This window comes from Mustela nivalis (assembly GCF_964662115.1).
Source record: "Mustela nivalis genome assembly, chromosome: 20".
In the NCBI taxonomy this organism is placed as follows: domain Eukaryota; kingdom Metazoa; phylum Chordata; class Mammalia; order Carnivora; family Mustelidae; genus Mustela; species Mustela nivalis.
The window spans coordinates 35310841-35331148 of NC_139039.1; the positions used below are offsets into that span (position 1 = coordinate 35310841).

Here is a 20308-nt window from a genome sequence, read left to right on the forward strand (position 1 = left end):
AGAGAGGAGGGGAAGCAGGCTCCCTGCTGAGCAGAGATTCGGGGAGCTCGATCCCAGGACCCTGAGATCATGACCTGAGCCGAGGGCAGAGGCTTTAACCCTCTGAGCCACCCAGGTGCCCCAGGTCTTTAATTCATTTTGAGCTTATTTTTGTGCGTGGCGAAAGAAAGTGGCCCAGTTTCATTCTTTTGCATGTAGCTCTCCAGTTTTTGCAACACCCTTTGTTGGAGAGACTGTCTTTTTCCCACTGGATGTTCTCTTCTGCTTTTTCAAAGATTAAGGAAATTAGGAAAGGATTAAGGAAACAATCAACAAAACTAAAAGGTAACCTACTGAACAGGAGAAGATATTTGCAAATGACAACAAGGGTTAGTATCCAAATTTATAAAGAGCTTATACAACTCACACCCCAATAACAAATAACCCAATTAAAAAATAGGAAAAAGACACGAACAGACATTTCTTCAAGGAAGACATCCAGACGGCCAACAGACACATGAAAACATGCTCAGCATCACTAATTATCAGGGAGATGCAAATCAAAACCACAGTGAGATATCACCTCACACCTATCAGAATGACTAAAACCAAAACACAGAAACAACAGGTGGTGGCAAGGATGCAGAGAAAGAAGAACCCTCTTGCACTGTTGGGAATGCAAACTGGTGCAGCCACTCTGGAAGATAGTATGCATGGTCTTCAAAAAGTTAAAAATAGAACTACCCTGGTGTGCCTGGGTGGCTCAGTCGGTTAAGAATCTGCCTTCAGCTCAGATCATGATCCAAGGGTCCTGGGATCGATCCCTGAGTCAGGCTCCCTGCTCAGTGGGGAGTCTGCTTCTCCCTCTCCCTTTGCCTACTGCTCTACTTGTGCTCTCTCTTTCCGTCAAATAAATAGATAAAATCTTTAAAAAATGGAACTACCGGGATGCCTGGGTGGCTCAGTTGGTTGAGCAGCTGCCTTCGGCTCAGGTCATGATCCCAGCGTCCTGGGATCGAGTCCCACATCGGGCTCCTTGCTCAGCAGGGAGCCTGCTTCTCCCTCTGCCTCTGCCTGCCATTCTGTCTGCCTGTGCTCGCTCTCTCCCCCTCTCTCTCTCTGATAAATAAAATCTTTAAAAAAAAAAATGGAACTACCCTATAATCCAGTAATTGAATTACTATTTGCCAAAAAAATGCAAAATATAAATTCAAAGGGATATATGCACTCTTATGGTTATAGCAGCATTACTTACAACACCAAAATTATGGAAGGCACCCAAGTGTCCCTCGATAGACGAATACATAAAGAAGATGTGGCATATATGCAGTGGAATATTACTCAGCCCTAAAAAAGGAATGAAATCTTGCTATTTGCTACAAGACGGATGGAGCTAGAGAGTATAATGCCAAGACAAATAAGCCTGTCAGAGAAGGACAAATACTGTATGATTTCACTCATATGTGGAATTTAAGAAACAAATGAGCAAAGGGAAAGAAGAGAGAGAGAGAGAGAGACTAAGAAACAGACTCTTAACTAAACTATGGAGAAGAAACTGATGCTTACCAGAGGGGAGAGGGCTGGGAGGGTGAGGATGAAGAAGGACACATGTCCTGATGAGCACCAGGTGTTGTACGGAATTGCTGAGTCACTACATTGTACACCTGAAACTCACACTACACTGTATGTTAACTATGTTTGAATCAAAACAACAACAACAGTGCCTATATCATGCAAATAAACCATTCTGACTGATCAGTCAGCAGTTTAAAAATAACGTGACTACATTTCTTTATTAACTTACAGAAAATTTAGGTGTTCCCTTGGTTCAATGTTTTTGACAGAGATTTTCCTCCTGAAAACTGCAATTTGTGTGCCGTCATTTGAGATTCTCATATTCTAAAGACAATAATCTCAAATTTACCACACAAGCCTTTACACGACTGCATCTCTAGTGAAATAATGTAAATTATCCTGAAGGGGGTGGGGTATTATATCTCTTGTCAGCTTGGAAGAGCTGGAGATTTCTGCCGCTTCAGAGAGGACATGTTGCATCTCAGAAATCTGAAAGGGAGACTATGGCACTCTACTAATAAGAGGGAAAAAAGATAGTTTGATGGAATTCAGGAAAAATTACATTATTAACTCTGGAAAGTGATGTCAAGTTGACCTTCTTCTCTGATTGGTCTAATATGAGGACCATATACATAAAAATAATATATATGAGTCCAACGCCCAAGGCAGCTTTATTCATTAAATAACATTTCTTAGAAGCTTCCAGGTCCTTTGTTTTGTTTTGCTTTGTTTTTCCCTTCTGTAACAAGAACATTTTGAAGCATGATTATTATTATGCCTTTCCATCACGTGGTATGAAATCCATCAGACACAGTTTAGCTTGTTTTTGTTTTATTACGTCTCTGTTTTTATTAGAGGGCTAATAAGCAAGGAGATTTATTTTTTTGAGGATCCAGAAGAGTCAGAACAAGGTCTGTGTTCTGAAGATGTGCCTGAGATGTGTTTTAATCAGATGTGATGAGACTCGTGGACAGGATATGATTGTCATAAAGGAGTGAGCTCCTTCTCGAAGCTCCCAGGGACAGGAGTCACAGGGTGCCATGTGGAGCCATCTGGGGAGGCACGAGATTGGTAAGGAGGGAAGGGGAAGAGCATGGCCCAGAACCTCTGTTGGTGTTCTTGTGGGAGAAAAGAAGGGGTGCAGGACAGGTAACCTGAGTGAGCCTGAGTTTGGATGGTTGAATGGTTTGGGCATGTTCTAGGCATTAGCGCTGACCCCTGGCTGTCCCAGACCTGGCCTCCACTCCTTGAGAGCAGAGTGAGTACGTGATAAGAGATGGTTAGGTATGTGGGCTCCGGAGGGGTTGGCTTGTATGTGGACGGTATACTCACAGGGCCTTGTTTGCTCCCTCTAAGAATTAGCTAGCCCTGGGAGGCAGTGTCTCCAGAAACAAGGCTTCACATGTTGGACCACTGAGAATACAGAAAGTGGGGGTGCCTGGGTGGCTCAGTGGCTAAGCATCTGCCTTCGGTTGAGGTCATGATGCTGGAGTTCTGGGATCGAGTCCTGCATCGGGTTCCCCGCTCAACATGGAGTCTGCTTCTCCCTCTCTTTTTGTACACTCTTTCTCTCAAATGAATAAAATCTTTCACAACAACAACAAGAGTATACAGAAAGTAAGCAAATGTAGTCAATGGCTTCTCAGTGGTAACACGTCCTCAGTTCAAATGCTTCCCGCGGGCGCTGCTGAGGAAGCTTTATTACCTTTCCATCCTGTGTCATTCTGTTAAATCTGGGGCACAGAAAAGGTGACACCAGGTCTCACTGACGGATTCATATTTCTTCTCCAACAATCCCCAGTGTTTGCTGAGCCCCTGTCATGCACAAGCCCAACTCGGGCTTCTGAGGAAGAGAAGCCAACCCCTGCCTCCTGAGAGCTTTCTAGAGCTTTCTTGGAGTGGCCAACAGGAACCTCTGCAGCTCCCAAATTGCCTGGCGAGGGCTTACAGGGAGGATGGGCTAGTTGACCTACAAGGGACACTGAGGGGAATTCTGAAGGACGTGGAGAGAGGTTGGGGGTGTGCTTTGCTGTTGGTGGGGATGGAAGGCGGGTTCTGTGAATTCAGCTCTCAGGGTTCCCAAAGTCAGGAATACGCTCCCTGCCCGGAGGGAGTAAAAGGGATGTCTCATCAGGGACTGGGGTGCTGAGCTGAAACCCTTACTTTCTTGTTTTCTCTACTGCAATCAAAACCACTCTTTTCTTCTCGTGGACAAAAGAAGAGAAATGTACCAGGGCCTGTCCTGTACCAGGACTGCCTTTGCCAGCAACGCTACACCGATGAGCAGGAAGTCCAAGCTCCCTACCCTGCAGGAGCTCACATTTCAGTGGAAAAGAGAAATAATCAGTGAAGCAAGAAACATCTGCCCCGGGGGACACACATTCAGGGGAGAAGTGACCAGTTCGAAGTTTGACAAGGAAAAGTCTAATAGAAACAAACATAAAACTGAATGTAAGGTACAGACGCAAGTTGCTAAAAACAACAAAGCAGGTCAAAGGAACAGAGAGGAGGATGAGTGATCCTTGGAGTTCAGAGTGTGAGGAGCCCAGACAGGCAGGGCTGTAGGCCCTGGGGCGAAGTACCAGTTCCCGGTGGTCAGGAAAGCTGTGCACCCATCTCAGTGCCTAGGGGCCAATGCCCAGAGAGCTGCAGGCTGGCCAGGACCATGGGTGCCAAGTGTGTGCAGAGGGGGAGAGCCTCAGCCTCCCACAGGAAGAAAGGGCAGGCGAGGAGACAGATCCTAAATGAAGGGCAGGGCCTGAGCATGTCCCATCTTGAAGGCCATAAACTGTTTTTCTAGGCACCAGGAAAAGTCATAGTTGAGTCATAAACAGGGAAATTGCATGATCTGATTTACATCCTGGCAAAATCACTTTGGTTGCTGGTTGGAAATGGGGTTGAGGAGAGAAAGGAGGAAAGGAGGGTGACCAGTTAGAAGACTGCTAAAGACCAGGAGAACAATGACACCCACACTGGACCCTTCCCCAGAGAAAGGAAGCCAGAGTCTACTGTGCAGGGAAATCACAGCCTCGATGCCACACACCAGCAAGCAGCAGGGCCTAGTTCAGAGATTCCTTTCTAGAATGTTCTGTTTACACCATCACTTCCAAAACTTCCTCTCTCTGGCCTTTACCATAGGGTGAGTAGGTGAAAGTCAGCAGTCCATACCTGGTGGTGGCCCATGTTCAGCAGCCCATGTGGGATAGTCCATGTTCAGTGTCGCATGTTCAGGGCCCCACGTTTGGTGGTCTTTGTTCAGCAGTCTATGGCTGGCAATCCACGTCTGGTGATCCACACTCAGTAACGGATGTTCACTGGTCTGCTTCAGTGGTCCACGTTCAGTGGCTCACATGTCACTCTTAGAAGTGAGCTGAGAGTCAGAGGCGTCGCCAGGATGTACTCTGATAGAAGGACAGATGCAAGGTTAGAGTTGGACAGGGCTAACTAGAGTTCATCTTATCAAAAATTTTGAGGTCATTCCGAAGTCAGAGTGTGTAGAGCTCTGGTCAAGCAGTATGACAAGCAAGAATGAAACATCAAGTTCACGGGTTCTGTTTTTAATCAATTAGTTTTATTAAGGGGTTGGTTGAAAAATCAGTTTTTCTAAAGATTTTATTTATTTATTTGAGAGAGAGGGAGAGTGAGAGAGAGAGAAAGCATGGGGTGGGGGGTCAGAGGGAGAAGCAGACTCCCTGCTGAGCAGGGAGCCTGATGTGGGACTCAATCCTGGGATTCCAGGATCATGACCAGAGAAGAAGGCAGTCACTTAACCAACTGAGCCACCCAAGCACCCCGAGAAAGTTTTTAAAACTATGTTCCCAGAAGTCTTTCTGGTGGAGAGAGATAAAATCAAAATTTTTGTTTTGTTTTGTTTTATTTTTAAGATCTTATTTATTTGAGAGAGAGAAAGAGAGAGAGAGAGAGAGAGTACACAAGCAAGGGGAGGGAAAGAGGGAGAAGCAGGCTCCCTGCTGAGCAGAGAACCCAATGCCAGGCTCAATCCCAGGACTCTGGAATCATGACCTGAGGTGAAGGCAGATGTTTAACTGACTGTGCCACCCAGGCGTCCCTAAAGTTAAAGTTTTTAACAGAGGTTATATTTAAACATAGGTTTCTACACAATTCTTCCTCTATTTTTAAAAAGTTAACCCACAGTTCAAAAATAATAGTAAAATGTGTACATATCACAGTATTGTAATACCACCAATAGATTATGGGCATCATAATGATATTTTTCTTCAAGTTGGTTGCTCCTCTGATTACCATTAAGTTTTTAGTAAAATATTTTTTGGTCATTCAGCTGTCAAAGTTTGTAAGCATCTTGAAAAATCTTGATCATTTGCAATGACGTGGATGGACTAGAGGGTGTTACGCTAAGTGAAACAAGTCAGCCGGAGAAAGACAACTGCCATATGATTTCCCTCATATGTGGAATTTAAGAAGCAAAACAGATGAACATGGGGAAGGGAAGGAAAAATACAATGAGGTGAAAATTGAGAAGGCGGCAAACCATAAGCGATACTGAACTCTAGGAAACAAATAGGGTTGCTGGAGGGGAGGTGGCTGGGGATGGGTTAAGTGGGTGACGGATGTTAAGGAGAGCGCATGACCTAATGAGCACTGGGTGTTATATGCAACTGACGAATCACCCAACTCTGTCCCTGAAATTAACTAACTAAACAAATAAATGAAATTTTCTTGACCTAACCAGATATTCCTCCAGAAGCAGAAGCAGGAACTCAAGAGTATAGCTTGTTTTCCTGTTAGCTGCATGTCTGTCCATTCCCCCCGATGATTTTACTGATCTATGAGTCTGCACAGTGCCTTCGGAGGACCGGTACCTAGGAGTTTTTAGTAAACAGTCATGGATCAATTGATCTGACCAAAGTGGTAAGATGTGTTTGCAGCAGAATTACAGCACCAGGACTGGAGACTCTCAGTTCCACACCTCGTGACCTTGACATAGCCTTTCAGGCATTGAGGAAGGGCTGGCAAGCCCTTTCCGCGCTGAAGGTGGAAGAAGCAAGAGCTGTTTCTGAAAAGATCTGCTACTCCTTGGATCACTGGTACTCTGCAAATAACTCTCAGGTATGCCAGGGGAATGTAGAAAATATTATTTCAAATTCTACCAGAATTATTTAAATGATAGCAGTCTTGACAATTTTATTTCTACCTCTCATGAAATGATACGTTTGGAATTGATTTTTACTTGGTGCTGTTCGGACCATGTGTTCTGAAACTAAATGCGAAAATATATTCACAGCAACCAGAACACAAGAGGTCGCTGATACCCTTCTTCTCTTCCCCATGGCTCCCCTTCACAGTAACTTCACTCTCTCCACTACTCCCTTAGGAGAGCCTATCATCGAGCCCAGAACCTTTGAGATTTGGCCATTGGCAAATTCTGGAAAGATGTGCAGGAGGTACGCCAGGTGTAGGTAATGGAGGTCTGCGAAGAAGGGAGTGTTGGGAGGCCCCTGGACCCACAGGGGATGGATGACTGGGGTGAGCATGGGCCATGGAGGGAGTGGGGTCCAGCTCTATAGCTGACTCCGTCCAGCTGTGGATCAGGAACCCTGTTTGTTTGACAACAAAGCCACATACTTAACCTTCAGCCGTGAACATTCAGTCCGACTTTACGGGGCGCCGATCATGTAAAAAACGCCCGAAGGGTACAAACTCTCAGTTACAAAGTGAGTAAGTTCTGGAGATGTAATGCTGCCTGACGACTGAGCTGAGATTTGCTGAGAGGGTAGGTCTTAAATGTTGTCACCACACCTACAAAAGGTAACTCCATGAGGTGAAGGAGATGTGTTAATGAACTTGATCGTGGTGATCACCATGTCTCTGCATCTTAAATCACTACCTTGTATACCTTAAAGATAAAAAAGAGGAAAGGAAATAAGATGTGGTCCCTGCCTTCCAGGTGCCCCCACAAGCATCCCCTAGTGTCTGTCTGGAAAGCTTTCTATCAAGGGGTCTCGCCTACTTTTTCCACCAGAAGAGAGGCTCCCTGGCTGAGTCCATACTCCCTGCAAGAGGGAGACATGAAATGCACACACCCCATTACCATCGCCCTGGGTTCAGGCCAGGGAGCCGATTGCCCCAAATTGGCATTTAGTAAAGCATTTTCCCATCTCTTTTGCCATCTGCTTTCAGGCAGAGCAGGTGCTGTTTTACAGTAAAGGACAACCAGAGGGTGCAGGTAAGTCTCATACACTCCAGCCACACATTCAGTAATGAGTGATTCTGGCACTGGCTCTCATTGTCCCCAGCACCGAAGCCCAGGGTTCTGGCTATGCAGCACCTCAAGCCTGTCCAAAGGGACGGAGATGGCCAGCAATGCCACAACCAACAGTCTGCCCGGACACTCGCTGTCCCTCACACGGGTCGAGCAGAAGCCTGGGGGACAAGCTCCCAGACAGCACCGGTTCCAGCGCCCCCACGCCCTCCATGCGTCCCCGAGAGCTCTACCCTCCTACCAACACTGGGAACACGGAATGGACAGACTTCAAACTCCTTTTCTTCCATTTCTAGGAATGTCGGTCAGTGCGGAGCGAAAGCCAGGAATGCTCAGAGGGCTGACAGCCGGGGAGTTAGCCCTGTGCACACTGCTGCACCTTGGACACCCAACCCATGGGTCCCGGAGCACAGACACAGGCTGGGGGCAGCAGGGGATGAAATGAGGGGGGTCCTAGGTCAGAAGAACACGGGGCTCCATCCAGTCATCCTCCGTCTCTCTCATGACCTCCACTTCCCCCGTGAATCTGCCCAAGCCCGAGTCTCATCTCAGGATGGATTCCCCCCACTAGCCTGTAGCAACTGGCCCAGACCCCGTCTCCTCCTGCCTTCTAGTTCCAAAGCCAGGCTTTGTGCTCGGCCCCCCGTGGGTGGAGGACAGGGGTCCGGGGGTGGGCTGAGCGGAGGGTGGTGCAAAGCTGGGGGAGAGGGAATGCCTGCCAGCTGACCTGCTGCACGCTCCTGCAGACGTGTGAGGGTGCAGGTGTGCATGCCTGTGTGTGTGCACACGCATGCACAGGTGTGTGCCTGGGTCTGATGCTGTTGACTCGTCATGGAGCAAGCCTTCTGCCAGGCCCTCGAAGAGCTCTCTCCAGGTTTCTGCTAAAACGCTTCCTCCTTGGGGACACTGTCCCTGGCCCATCCTCTACACTAACTCCTCCTTCATCTTCTCATGCTGCTTAATTTTTATCACACACTGATATCCTTGCTTGCACATCACACACATATGCACGTAGGCATGTGTGCACACAGACACACCCGTGTGTGTGTGTGTGTGTGTGTGTAGTTTGTGTTTGTTGAACGAGGTTAATCTCATCCACTAAAATAAAACTTCTAAGAGACAAGGGACCCAGGTTGTCCTTGAATCCACCTGCGCTGAATCAGAAAGACAGCAGGGGATTGGCTCGCGATTATACACAGGGAGGAGAGGGCAGACGGGCCTCACAGGCTGCAGCCCGGGACCCCTCAGCGCAGCAGCCTGAGCTGTGGAGGGCACGAAGGCCACATTCACCCTCAGGGGAGCCGAAGAAACCTGCGGTCTCCCTCCGTGTCACAAATGCCCCCCAAAGCTCACAGGAGTTCCCCACAGTGGCAAAGCCAGACTCAGGCCGTTGGGGAAGGGCCCCCGCCCCGAAAGCCCAGCCCCTGCAGCTCATCCCTGATGCCCCAGCCATCTGGGTATCCATGGGCCCCACCCCAGCGGGTGGCCCATGGATACCTTTGAATGAATGAGCTCATGAGGAACCAGTGACATGCGGACTGGTTACAATGCGCCACCGGGGGGCGCCTGGGTGGCTCAGTGGGTTAAGCCTCTGCCTTCAGCTCGGGTCAAGATCTCAGGGTCCTGGGATCAAGCCCTGCATCTGCATCCGGCTCTCTGCTCGGCAGGGAGCCTGCTTCCCTTCCTCTCTTCCTGCTGCTCTGCCTACTTGTGATCTCTCTCTATATATATTAAATAAATAGATTTTTAAAAAATTAAAAAAAAATTAAAATGCACCACCAGGGGTGGGGGGGCACCCGGTTGCTCCACCCATTAAGTGTCAGCCTCAGGTCACAATCTCAGGGTCCCCTGCTCAGCAGGAAGCCTGCTTGTCCTTCTGCCCTGCCCCCCACTTGTGTGTGCGTGCGCGCTCTCTCTCCTCAAATAAATAAAATCTTTTTAAAAATAAAATGCACCGGGGAATTAAAAGAACATGATTTCCAATAACTAAACATTGTGTTTGGCCACTTAGCAGGAAAGCACGGCGTGTTTGGTTAAGGGGAAAAGCTCACCGTTCACAGAGTCCGCACCCTTTTCCAGTAGCACCCGGCATTTCGGGGCAGGTAACTCCTCCTCAGGGTTATTTGTGAAGCCGCGTTGTGTGGCTCCTAAGTCGGGAACGAGAGCAAGGACGTGCCCTTCACCTCCGGGAGCCCTTGCCTCACTGTGTGGTGAGCAGACCTTGTTTCCCGGCCCTGGCCACCTGCAGGTGGGGCTGCTTGGGGGCTGACGGGCACGTCTAGGACACGGGCACATCTAGGACACAGGCACGTCTGAGACACCGCCTGGCACAGCCAGCCCGAGGCAGGGGCTCGGCGACTGCTCAGTGAGTAAAAGGACAGAAATCTGTGTGCGGCCTCCTCCTTTGCTAGTCCTCCTTGATAAGATCAAGCCCACAACATGCCCAGCTGTTTCCACTGATGGCGCAATGCATCCGCGCGCCTGGAACCAGGGCAGGCCTCAGCGCAGACGGCAGGCGAAGTGGTCACGGCACACAGCGGGGTCAGGATGATGACTTCACTCTTCTGGGCAGAAGTTCTCAGCCAGAGTGATCCGGGCCCTGGAAGACATCTGACAATTCTGGGGACATTCTTGACTGCCACAACAGAGAGTGCCCCAGGCACCTAGCAGGGATGTTGCCCAGCATCCTATAAGGCACAGGACAGCCCCTCCCCCTACAACAGAGAATTATCCCGTCGAAATCCCCTTAGCTGGAAGCACCCCCGTAGGCGTGGTCTGGCCATGGAGCCCAGGCCAGGCCCTGTTGGAGGGGAGGAGGCCAGGGGTAGGAGATCCCTGCGGGAAGTGGGGTTCAGCCAGTCTGTCCAGCTTCTTCTGGAACCATAAACTCTGAGGATAACAAGGAAACTTGTCACTGGAGAAAAGTCCCAGCAGACTCTGTCCACCTTCATCTGGAAGAAAGAAGCCTACACTCCTCCCGCAGCCGCCCGTCCCTCCTGCCTGCCCACGGCCCTTCGGCAGCACAGGTACAAAAATGGACTTGAAAGCCCTCTGAACGTGGCCATGGGCTATAGAAGGCACAGCGACCGCCAGACTTTCTGATGGCTCCCAAACCCTCCCAGAGCCAGCCTCTCTCCAGGGACCCCTGCCCCTGCTCTGCCCTTGGGTGCAGGGGCTGAGGTAGTTCAGGGCAGAGACTGGGGAGCTCACAATGCCCTTTCCTCGGAGGTCAGAAGGGGAACTTGAGGGCTCATGCAAAATGTAGATCCGAATCGTTGAATGACCAGAAACTCTCCATGATCCGTGTCCAGTGACAAAGGCAACTCACAGAATAAGGTGTAGCACGAGCACGTTAGCGGGAGGAAAAGAGTGATAAGAAATGTGTGTGTACACACCGCATAGGTAAATACAGAGAAAAAAGTCCAGAGCCTAAAAAGCAAGTCACCCAATGTGAGCAGCATTTACCTCTGGGAAAGAGAAGGGGTCTTAGAGGGGCAGGTCGTGAAATAAAGCTTAACTGTATGCATTACCTGTACTTCCATTCTGTCTGAGTATTCTATAAGCAGAGCATCATTCTAAAGTTTTTAAGGTTTAAAAAAACAGCTTTACAGGTGGGGCTCAGCTCTGTTTAACTACAAACTCCCATATGCAAATACCACAATCCCATGCAAATGAAACGACCCACACATGGTATTTGTATTTGATATAGAAGCATATTTGTTGTCCCCGGAGAATAAATACCTGTTATCTGAAGCCAAGAATGGTGTCAGACAACTTCCTGAAAACCACCCCAGCTCCGGGGCTCCGACCCTCTGAGTCCCCAGTGCCGTTAGCGCCAGAATGGGGGCTCTCGGTGGCCTGGAAGAGAACGAATTCAACCAACCGCAACTCAGGACAGCCCGGTGGGGACCACATCCTGCACAGGTAACAGGAGTCCAAACTCCGTTCGGATGAGGTCACCACCTTCCCGGAAGGTGAGGAGGTCAGATACCTACACAAGGAATAGAACCAGTAAGACCCACCAGCATTGACTGAGGGTAGGCACTGTTCTAATTCTATCACGACATTTATTTCTTACAACGCTCTGAGGCCGTAGGTACCGTCACGATCACCATTTTACAAATGGGGAAACTGAGGCATTGAGCATCCCTCACCCGAGGCCACCCAGTTCCTTTGGGAAGCTGGTAGGAGTTTGACCTCCTGAGTCTGCAGGCTCACCACGCTGGGCTGTGCTGGTCGGTCCGGGAAGATAGGCAGGAGCAAAGGTAACCGTGAGGCATAAAGTCTCCAGGAAGGAGGTGATTGTTCCAGAACACAGACTCAAAACAGAGAGGAGGTAAAAGACCTTAGCAATCAAATAGCCCAAACTCACCGCTCTATAAGCAAGACACCAAGGCCCAGGAGGGGACCCGCTGTCATTCTGGTGGGACCCAGGTTGGGGAATCCAGCTTGGTTTTCTGGAAATTGGCAGTTTCCACCCTCTTCTTCTGCTAAGACAGCAGCTGCTCCGTTACCATTCTGAAACACGTCGCTCTCCGCACGAGTCAAACGTATGACTTGCTTTGGTTCTGACACTTGGCAAGGAGGTTGGATTTTGGAGTCCACAGAGGGAGGTGGAGAGGACGTGCAGAGACAGAGAGTGTAAGACGGCCGGCCTCCCGGCGGCCTGGGTGCCCAGCTCAAGGGCTTGCCCTCCCGCTTGCCCGCCTCCACCGGGTGAGTCCTGAGAACGGGGACCCGACGCTGCCTCCACGCCGCCCACGTGGTGGGAACTCCAGAAGCCACGTATCCTGAACAAAGATCATTCCTTCTTGGGGCGCCTGGGTGACTCAGTGGGTTAGGCCTCTGCCTTCAGCTCAGGTCATGATCTCAGGGTCCTGGGGTCGAGCCCCACATCAGGCTCTGCTCAGCAGGGAACCTGCTTCTCCCTCTCTCTGTCTCTCTCTCTCTGTCAAATAAATAAAATCTTAAGAAATATATAGATCATTCCTTCTCCTCCTCGGATTCCTCTTTCTAGCCTCATTATTTCTGGGCGCCTCTTCACCACTTGCCATGTCCTGGTCTGTATATGTCTTGGTCATTTCTTCTTATCCTTTGGAATCACTGGACCGGAAACCAGAAGACTCAGCAGTCCTCCAACCAAAACTATGATGTCCCAGGTACATCAGCTTAACGTGGTTGAACCTGTTTCCTCATCTGGAAAACGGGGACCTGGGGATAATGGACCTAGCTTTCTCCTCTCACGGGGCTGAGGTGACAAGTGTGGGTCTGGGCTGCACATTAGAAGCTCTCCAAACCGTGCCAACGTAGCGGGCCAGGACAACCGCTGCCTGATAGGGGCCTCCAGAAGAAACAGGTGGCCACGTAACGGGGTGCTGTTCCCAAGCTCGAGTCAGGGAAACACCTTATTCTCTGGGTAGGGTGTAGGTAACCCTACACCCAGCATGAGACTCACGCAGACTCCAAAGATCAGGGACCCGGTGGAGGCCGGTGCGGGCAAACCAAACCCAGGTGAGGACGGAGGGTTTTCCAGCCAACAAGCCCCCCGAGCTTCTGCCATGCGCCAGCTCTGGCCATGCTTAGTTTGCATGAAACTCAAAGGCCAAGTGTTCCAACAGGAAGGGGGTAAACAGACAACTTGAATTCAAGGCCGAGAAAGAGTAGCATCCCGAGAGGCATAGGAGATACAACAAAGATCGTAAGGAGGGAGACTTTACAGCTGTTGGGAGGTCAAGAAAGTTTCAGGAGCCTTGAAGGATCCCCAGGATGTCAGCCTGCGTCGTGAGGAAAGCGTGTCTCTGGCCCAGGAAATAATGCAAAGGTGTGACCTGCAGGAGAAGCAGTGTGTGGAGGGAGTCGCGAGGCACGGCAGAGACACAGGGGGTGAGGGGTGGGGAGCGCGGCGAGAAATGGAAGATAACCCAGGCAAGGTGCTGAGATCCAAAGAATGGGTGTCTCCCATATCCACTAAGGATTTGGGGTTTTCTCGAAATTTCGGATTTCAGATACAGGAGAGCATCTGTGGCTCTTTTCAGGCCTTGACCTGCTCAAAGGACTCCCTTTGCAGGGGGAGCAGGCAGTGACGATTTAAATTTATGATTCCTCACTGCTGCCTGGTACAAACGCACTCCCTCCCACTTGAGGAGGTCATCATCCTCCGAAACCTACGCATTAGCATCTGCTCCATGGGATTAACAGTACCCGGACCATATCATTGTTTGGAGAATAAATGGGACAATAGTCGTGTGGTCCTTGGCTTGCAGATGCGTCTTTTGGTCCTAAGGATCATCACAACCTTTTCTGGTAGGGACTTCCTTGCAAAAACAAACACACCTCCAATGAGGAAATGCATTCCAGAATTATCTCGCTGAGGAAAACTCCCTCTGACAGATTAGGAACTCCAGAGGTGGGAAGCACTGGCTTGCCAAGATCGCACGCCAGTCTCCCACAGACCTGAGACCAGAGCCCCGGCTCCTCCCTCTTGCCACTGGCTCCAGAAACCAAACCCCAGAAGGCGACAGAAGGTACCTGAGCTATTTCTCTGCAGCAGATGCTGACCCTGCATGTTCATCCCCGTCCCCCATCCCCTCAAGTCAAGAGCACAGGTGTTGAGGATGTGCATCAGCTCCCCAAGATTCCCATTGTTGTTGGCTTGCCGGGAGAGCAGGGAGTCAGGATCAAGGTCAAGGAAGTCCCCTTGCTGGCAGGACTTTGCCTCAGATCCAGAGGCACTGTAGTGCTTCACCCTACCATGCCTGACGCGCAGCTAACTGACCAAGGACACCAAGCTGGTAACCCCCCATTATCTCCGTTTTTCCATTCCCCACTTGCCTGGTGTGCGTCCCACACTCCATATCCATTGCCGTCACGTAACTAGTTACTCCCTGTTTGCGGGACACTATTTCACTCTTCACCTTACTAAATACCTTCTTCCTGAAAGCCCTTCTTCCCTTGGCTTTCATGACACCATACTCCTCGGGTCTGTCCCCTCTGAATGTTCTTCCTCGTTATTTCAGGTTGGCTGATCCAACTCTATGAGACCAAAAACATGGAAGTCGCTCAGGGATCTTTTCTTGGACCTCCCTGCTTTCTCACTGCACCCTTGCTCTGGGGCATGACTTACACCCCTTTGGCCTCCATGATCACCGCAGGGCTGATGGCTGTCCCTTCGGAGCCTCCAGCTTACACCCGAGCTCCAGACTGAGAGATCCCTGCTTGGATGGCCCCATACTTCTCAAACCATCAGGGCTCAACTCTTCAGCTGCATCTTGTAATTGCAAATGGCGGCCCATCCACCTGGGGTAACCCTTGCCTGACTCTCTCTCCCCGGTTCCCCATGTCCAGACAAACGTTTTGACTCCTCCTCGCAAGTAGCTCTTGAACCTTCCATTTCTTACCATTCTCACCACCGTCTATTCCTCTTGGGCTGGATTCATGCAACCTTCCCCAAACCCGGAGACCTGCTCCCTGCTTCCAGATCGGCTTCCGGAGAGCAACCGGGTGGACCTTTGCAAAACATATATGGAACCACGTTACTTTCTGTATGAAACCTTTCAGCAGGTGTCCAGCCACAGATGACTAGAGAAATAAAATGTGGAGTATACCTACAATGGAATATAATTTGGCCTTACAAAGGAAAGACATTCTGACACATGCTGCGGTGTGTGTGAACCTTGACAACGTTATACGAAGTGAAGTAAGCCGGTCACATCAGGACAAACAGTGCCTGATGCCTGCCTGTCAGACTCACAGAAAAGGAGGTAGAATGGAGCTTGCCAGGGCCTGGGGGGGGAGGAGGATGGGTGTTACGTTTCATTTCAGTTTGGGTAGATGAAATGTTCTGGAAATGGATAGCAGTTGGATGACAGTTGTACAACAACGTGCCTGTACTTAATGCCACACTGTACACTTGAAAATGGTTAAAAGGGTTAAATTTATATTGTGTATATTTTACCACAATGTATATTTATAAAAATTTTTGGGGGGAGCCTGGGTGGCTCAGGTGGTTAAGCATCCACCTTCGGCTCAGGTCCTGATCCCAGGGCCCCTGTGGGGATTTCTGCTCAGCCGGGGAGTCTGCTTCTCCCTCTCACTCTGACCCTCCCCCGAATGTGCTCCCTCTCTCATGAACAAATAGATAAAATTTAAAAAAAAATTTTTTTTCAACAGTTTCCTATTGTCCCTGGAGGAAGAGCCACAATTCCTACCAGTGCTCCGAGGTGCGAGGCGCGGAGACACAGCCTCCTGCCCTGCCTGCTCACCCCCTCCCCCACCGCCTCTTTGTCTGTCAGCTCCAGCCGTGGTTCTCTCCTGTGGGCTCCTCCGGTGCAGGACCTAGAAGGGATCTGTCTCCTCGGCCTCGAACACCCTTAACCCACCTCTCCCCGCACGCTCCCTTTTGCCTGGACTTCTGCTCATCTTTTAAGTCTCAGCCTCAGATCCCCAGCTAGGAGGGGACTAACTTCACACCGGATGAGGTCAGGGGACCTTGTCTTTATGAGTGCTACTGCCCGTGTTCCTCTTTTAGAAGACTGAACCCTTGTGGAATCATTTAATATTTGTCTGCTGCGCTCCGATCCAGAGCTCCTATCTGTCTGGTCCGTCTTTGTGTGCGGCGAGCACAGCACTAACGACAAAGCTTTCCGTGCGTGTTCGTGGGATAAATGAAGTAGTGCTGTGTGGATGAGATCCAGAGTCGAACCCTTCCCTCTGCAGGCGATGCCTCTGGTAAACAGAGCAATGGGGGAAGGAGGAGGGGGTCCACTGCCAACCTCCAGTCAGAGCTAAGCCCTCTGTTCCTGCAGCTCCAGGAGGGCTTCTGGGACCATGATCATCCAGCCACAGCCATAACCATGTCCGCATGAGCCTGTGAGGACAGGAACCAGGTTCTCACTCATCTTTGCACCCCCAGACTTAGCCTGGCAGCCCTCCTGGGGAAGATGCTATTAATATTGGTTGAATAAATAAATAAATCAAAGAATAAATCAAAGTCTAACCCACTTGAGCCTGCTTTTTCTGTGAAAAGGGAATTATTCATCCCTTCAGGTCTAGTTCGTAAGGTTGCCATAAAAATGAAAATGAAATTAGGTATTTCCTTAGTTTTAAAATACCACTAGATGTAAGACTCATCTTTTTTTTTTTTTTAAGATTTTGAAATCTTTACATTTTATATATTTATTTACGGGAGAGAGAGAGAGAGCACACAAGTAAGGAGAGGGGCAGAAGGAGAAGGAGAAGCAGGCCCGCTACCAAGCAGGAAGCTGACTCAGGACTCGATCCCAGGACCCTGAGATCAGGAGCTGAGCCAAAGGCAGATGCTTAACTGACTGAGCCACCCAGATGCCCCAGATTCACATTTCTTTACCTACTTTTCAGTGGAAAGGAGAGACCACATTAATTACTATCATTACTATTAAGTATACTTTATAATTTTATAGAATTTTTATATTAAAATTATTAATATAAATTAATAATTTATATTATATAATTCATATTATAATAATATGATATAATATATTATTATAGTATTATAACTATTATAATACTATAATATTAATATTAATTATAAGATTCATCCCAATTTCAAAATGCTAAAATGAAAGAGTTTGCACGTGCAAACTGAGGAAATGCAGTTAGGCATGTGAGAGCATATGGCAAATGGCGTTGTGTGATTTGTGTTTATCGGGGGATCATATGAAAAAGATAGATGCTAGAAGGTTACTGTTGGCAACGGCAGTTCAGGGCCTGTTTTGTAAAGATGGTCCAGGTGATTCCAATAGGCTGTCCAGTTTGGAAACTGGTCTCTAAAAAACCCATAAAATGCACCCTGCTCTTCTCTAGGGAGGGAAGGAAGAACAGTAGCGAGCCTGTCATCTGTCAAGGTCCCACACAGCCAGCTGCGCGCAGGCTCCGACTCAGGCCGGGCCTCCCAGCGCTTTCCCCAGAGGCCTGCACCTGACCATGTCGTCTCCTTCTGGCTCCGGCTCAGGCTTTCCCAGATCCTGATGACCCCGACAGTTCCCGACTCCTGACATCATCATCTATTTTCGAGAAGGAAAGTCATTGTGCAAATTACCCACGGGAAGAGCTGGTTACAGCAGGAAGTGGTCTAGGGGATTTCTGTTGGGGAATGATAATCCCACACACAAAACTGGTTTTACTTCCGTTAGGGTCGAACAACCCTTTTGCTCACATACCAAAATGCACTCCCCTTGGGTTTCTGATATGCTTTCAATGGCCTCTGGTTCCAGCGATGTAAACGCTGTCATTCCCAGCGGGTCAGTGCGGTTGGCTTTAGTGTGAAGCAAAGCACAAGTCCCTGAGAGCCCCGGGTGTGCTCGGATTCCGAGCTCCCGGAAAGGAAGGCCACGTGCAAGGATGAAGAGCCTGGCCGGAACGTCTGGGCAGCATTGCCCCCCTAGCCAGGCCGGGGGGTGCCAGAGCCTGGTGTCAGGACTGACACAGACACGCCAGAGGCACTTCGAATGGTTCCCATTTCCCTGAAGTGTCAGGGCTCTGAAGACCGACCTTCAGTCCACGTTTATTTTCTGTGACCGTGAGACATCGATTGTGCCGAGCTGGATTCCTTTGGTCCCTCCGTCGCTAAGTCCCAGAAACCCCTTGCAGACAAAAGCTGCTTCAGCAGGCCTGACACAGAGAGTGGAAGTTTCTGGGCTGTTCTGGCAGAAAGCAGGGCAAGGTCTGGAGCGTGGGTCTCGCTGGGACTCGGTAGGACCCCCGGCCTCCATGGAGCATAGGAACTCTGCGGAGAAAACACTCAAGTGCTCGGACGTCACGGGGCTACGATTCTAACTGGCAGTACTTGGCGGTTCTGGGCATAACTGGAAAGCTGGCGTCCATGCTGGGCTCTGCCCTTGGTCCCACACCTGAGCTGGGACTTGAGCATAAATGTTACCTTTGTCCAGTGTGTTTGCATTCCAGGGAGGGACCCTGCCCAACCTTCAGTTCTGGTGCAGAAACCGGAATATCAGCCTCTCCAGGAGGATGCCTGGCAGCCGGGGTGCAGGCTGAGCCCCCCCTGGAGGTTTGCCCCCTCTAAGGACAGGGAGACAGAGTGCGAGTGGAGAGGAGAGAGGCAGGTCCTGACTCCGAGGCTGTCCTAAACTGTAGACTTACCACTGATCGTGTACTTCTTCCAAGTGTCCCGAAACTCTACTTGGCCTTAAAAAGAAGGGAAATTGGACACTGGCTGGCACATGAATGAAACTCGGGGACTCACAAATACGTATGATGACACTTCTGTGTAGTTCCGACTGGTCCCATTCACAGAGACAGAAAGCAGAGCGGACGTATGCAGGGGTTGGGGCAGGGAGAAGGGGCGGTTGGTGTCTATCGGGCACAGAGCTTTCCTTCAGAGAGACGGCTGGTTCTGGCGATGGATGGCAGTGCTGGTGGCCTAACGGTGTGCACACTCTTAACACCCCCAAACCGTACATTCAAAAATGGCTACCTTGGTCATTATTATGTTTTGTGGGTCTTGCGGCAATTTTCAAAAATAATTATTTTTTCAAAAGTATTCTGCCATAGGGACACCTGGGTGGCTTGGTTGGTAAAGCGTCTGACTCTTGATTTCGACTCAAGTCATGCTCTCAAGGTTAGGAGATCGAGCCCCTCATCAGGCTCCACGCTGAGCCGGGAATCTGCTTGAGATTCTCTGTCCCTCTCCCCTCCCCCTCCACACATGGGCCCTCTCTCTCTCTCTCTCTGCTTCTCTAATACATAAATAAATCTTGAAAAATAAAAAAGTATTCCACCATAGATGGAACCCAGATAAGCTGTAAATGCATTACAAAAATGATCCAATGAGGGGTGCCAGGGTGGCTCAGGGGGTTAGAGCCTCTGCCTTCGGCTCAGGTCATGATCCTGGGGTCCTGGGACCCAGCCCCACATCAGGCTCTCTGCTTGGCAGGGAGCCTGCTTCCCCCTCTCTCTCTGCCTGCCTCTGCCTACTTGTGATCTCTGTCTGTCAAATAAATAAATAAAATCTTAGAAAAAAAAATCGTTTAAAAAAAAAATGATCCGGCGCCTGGGTGGCTCATTGGGTTAAGCCGCTGCCTTTGGCTCAGGTCATGATCTCAGGGTCGTGGGATCAAGTCCCGCATTGGGATCTCTGCTCAGCAGGGAGCCTGCTTCCCTCTCTCTCTGCCTGCCTCTCCGTCTACTTGTGATTTCTGTCTGTCAAGTAAATAAATAAAATCTTTGAAAAAAAAAAAGAGATCCAATGATGTTAGAAAATGGAAAATGGAAATTGGAAAGGGAGCAAGTTTCACTGCAGTGTCACAGCGTGCTGCCTTTAAAACCACACGTATGCATGACCCCAGACGCGTAGATACCCCTACACGGTGCAGAGGAGAACGTCACAGACTGAGAGAAACCGCATCGCCAGCAATCCCCACATCCGAGGGAGGTCGCATTCAAGGCAACTTCATGATCTCGTTGACACTCGTCCGTACGGTCTTAGCTTTTCACAGAATGTGCATAGTTTGTGTAAAG

At 49.6% G+C, this 20308-nt stretch overlaps 1 protein-coding gene across 10 annotated transcripts in view; it reads right to left on the bottom strand.

Moving 5' to 3' along the window:
* The window catches only part of LOC309855355 (uncharacterized protein), a 61522-nt gene that overhangs the window by 33449 nt on the left and 7765 nt on the right, over window positions 1-20308 (bottom strand). For 3 of the 10 annotated variants that reach the window (XR_014306749.1, XR_014306751.1, XR_014306754.1), the window contains 6 exons: window positions 15193-15301; window positions 14722-14827; window positions 12014-13623; window positions 11537-11786; window positions 9847-10394; window positions 4723-4955 (listed from right to left, as the gene is read on the bottom strand). The gene's annotated coding sequence lies outside the window, so the exon portion shown is untranslated. Of the gene's footprint in view, window positions 1-1982; window positions 2607-2886; window positions 4956-7336; window positions 7430-7543; window positions 7588-9846; window positions 10531-11536; window positions 11787-12013; window positions 13624-14709; window positions 14828-15192; window positions 15302-20308 lie in introns of those variants that run through there. The other 7 variants (XR_014306752.1, XR_014306758.1, XR_014306759.1 and 4 more) reach the window with 7 other exon arrangements.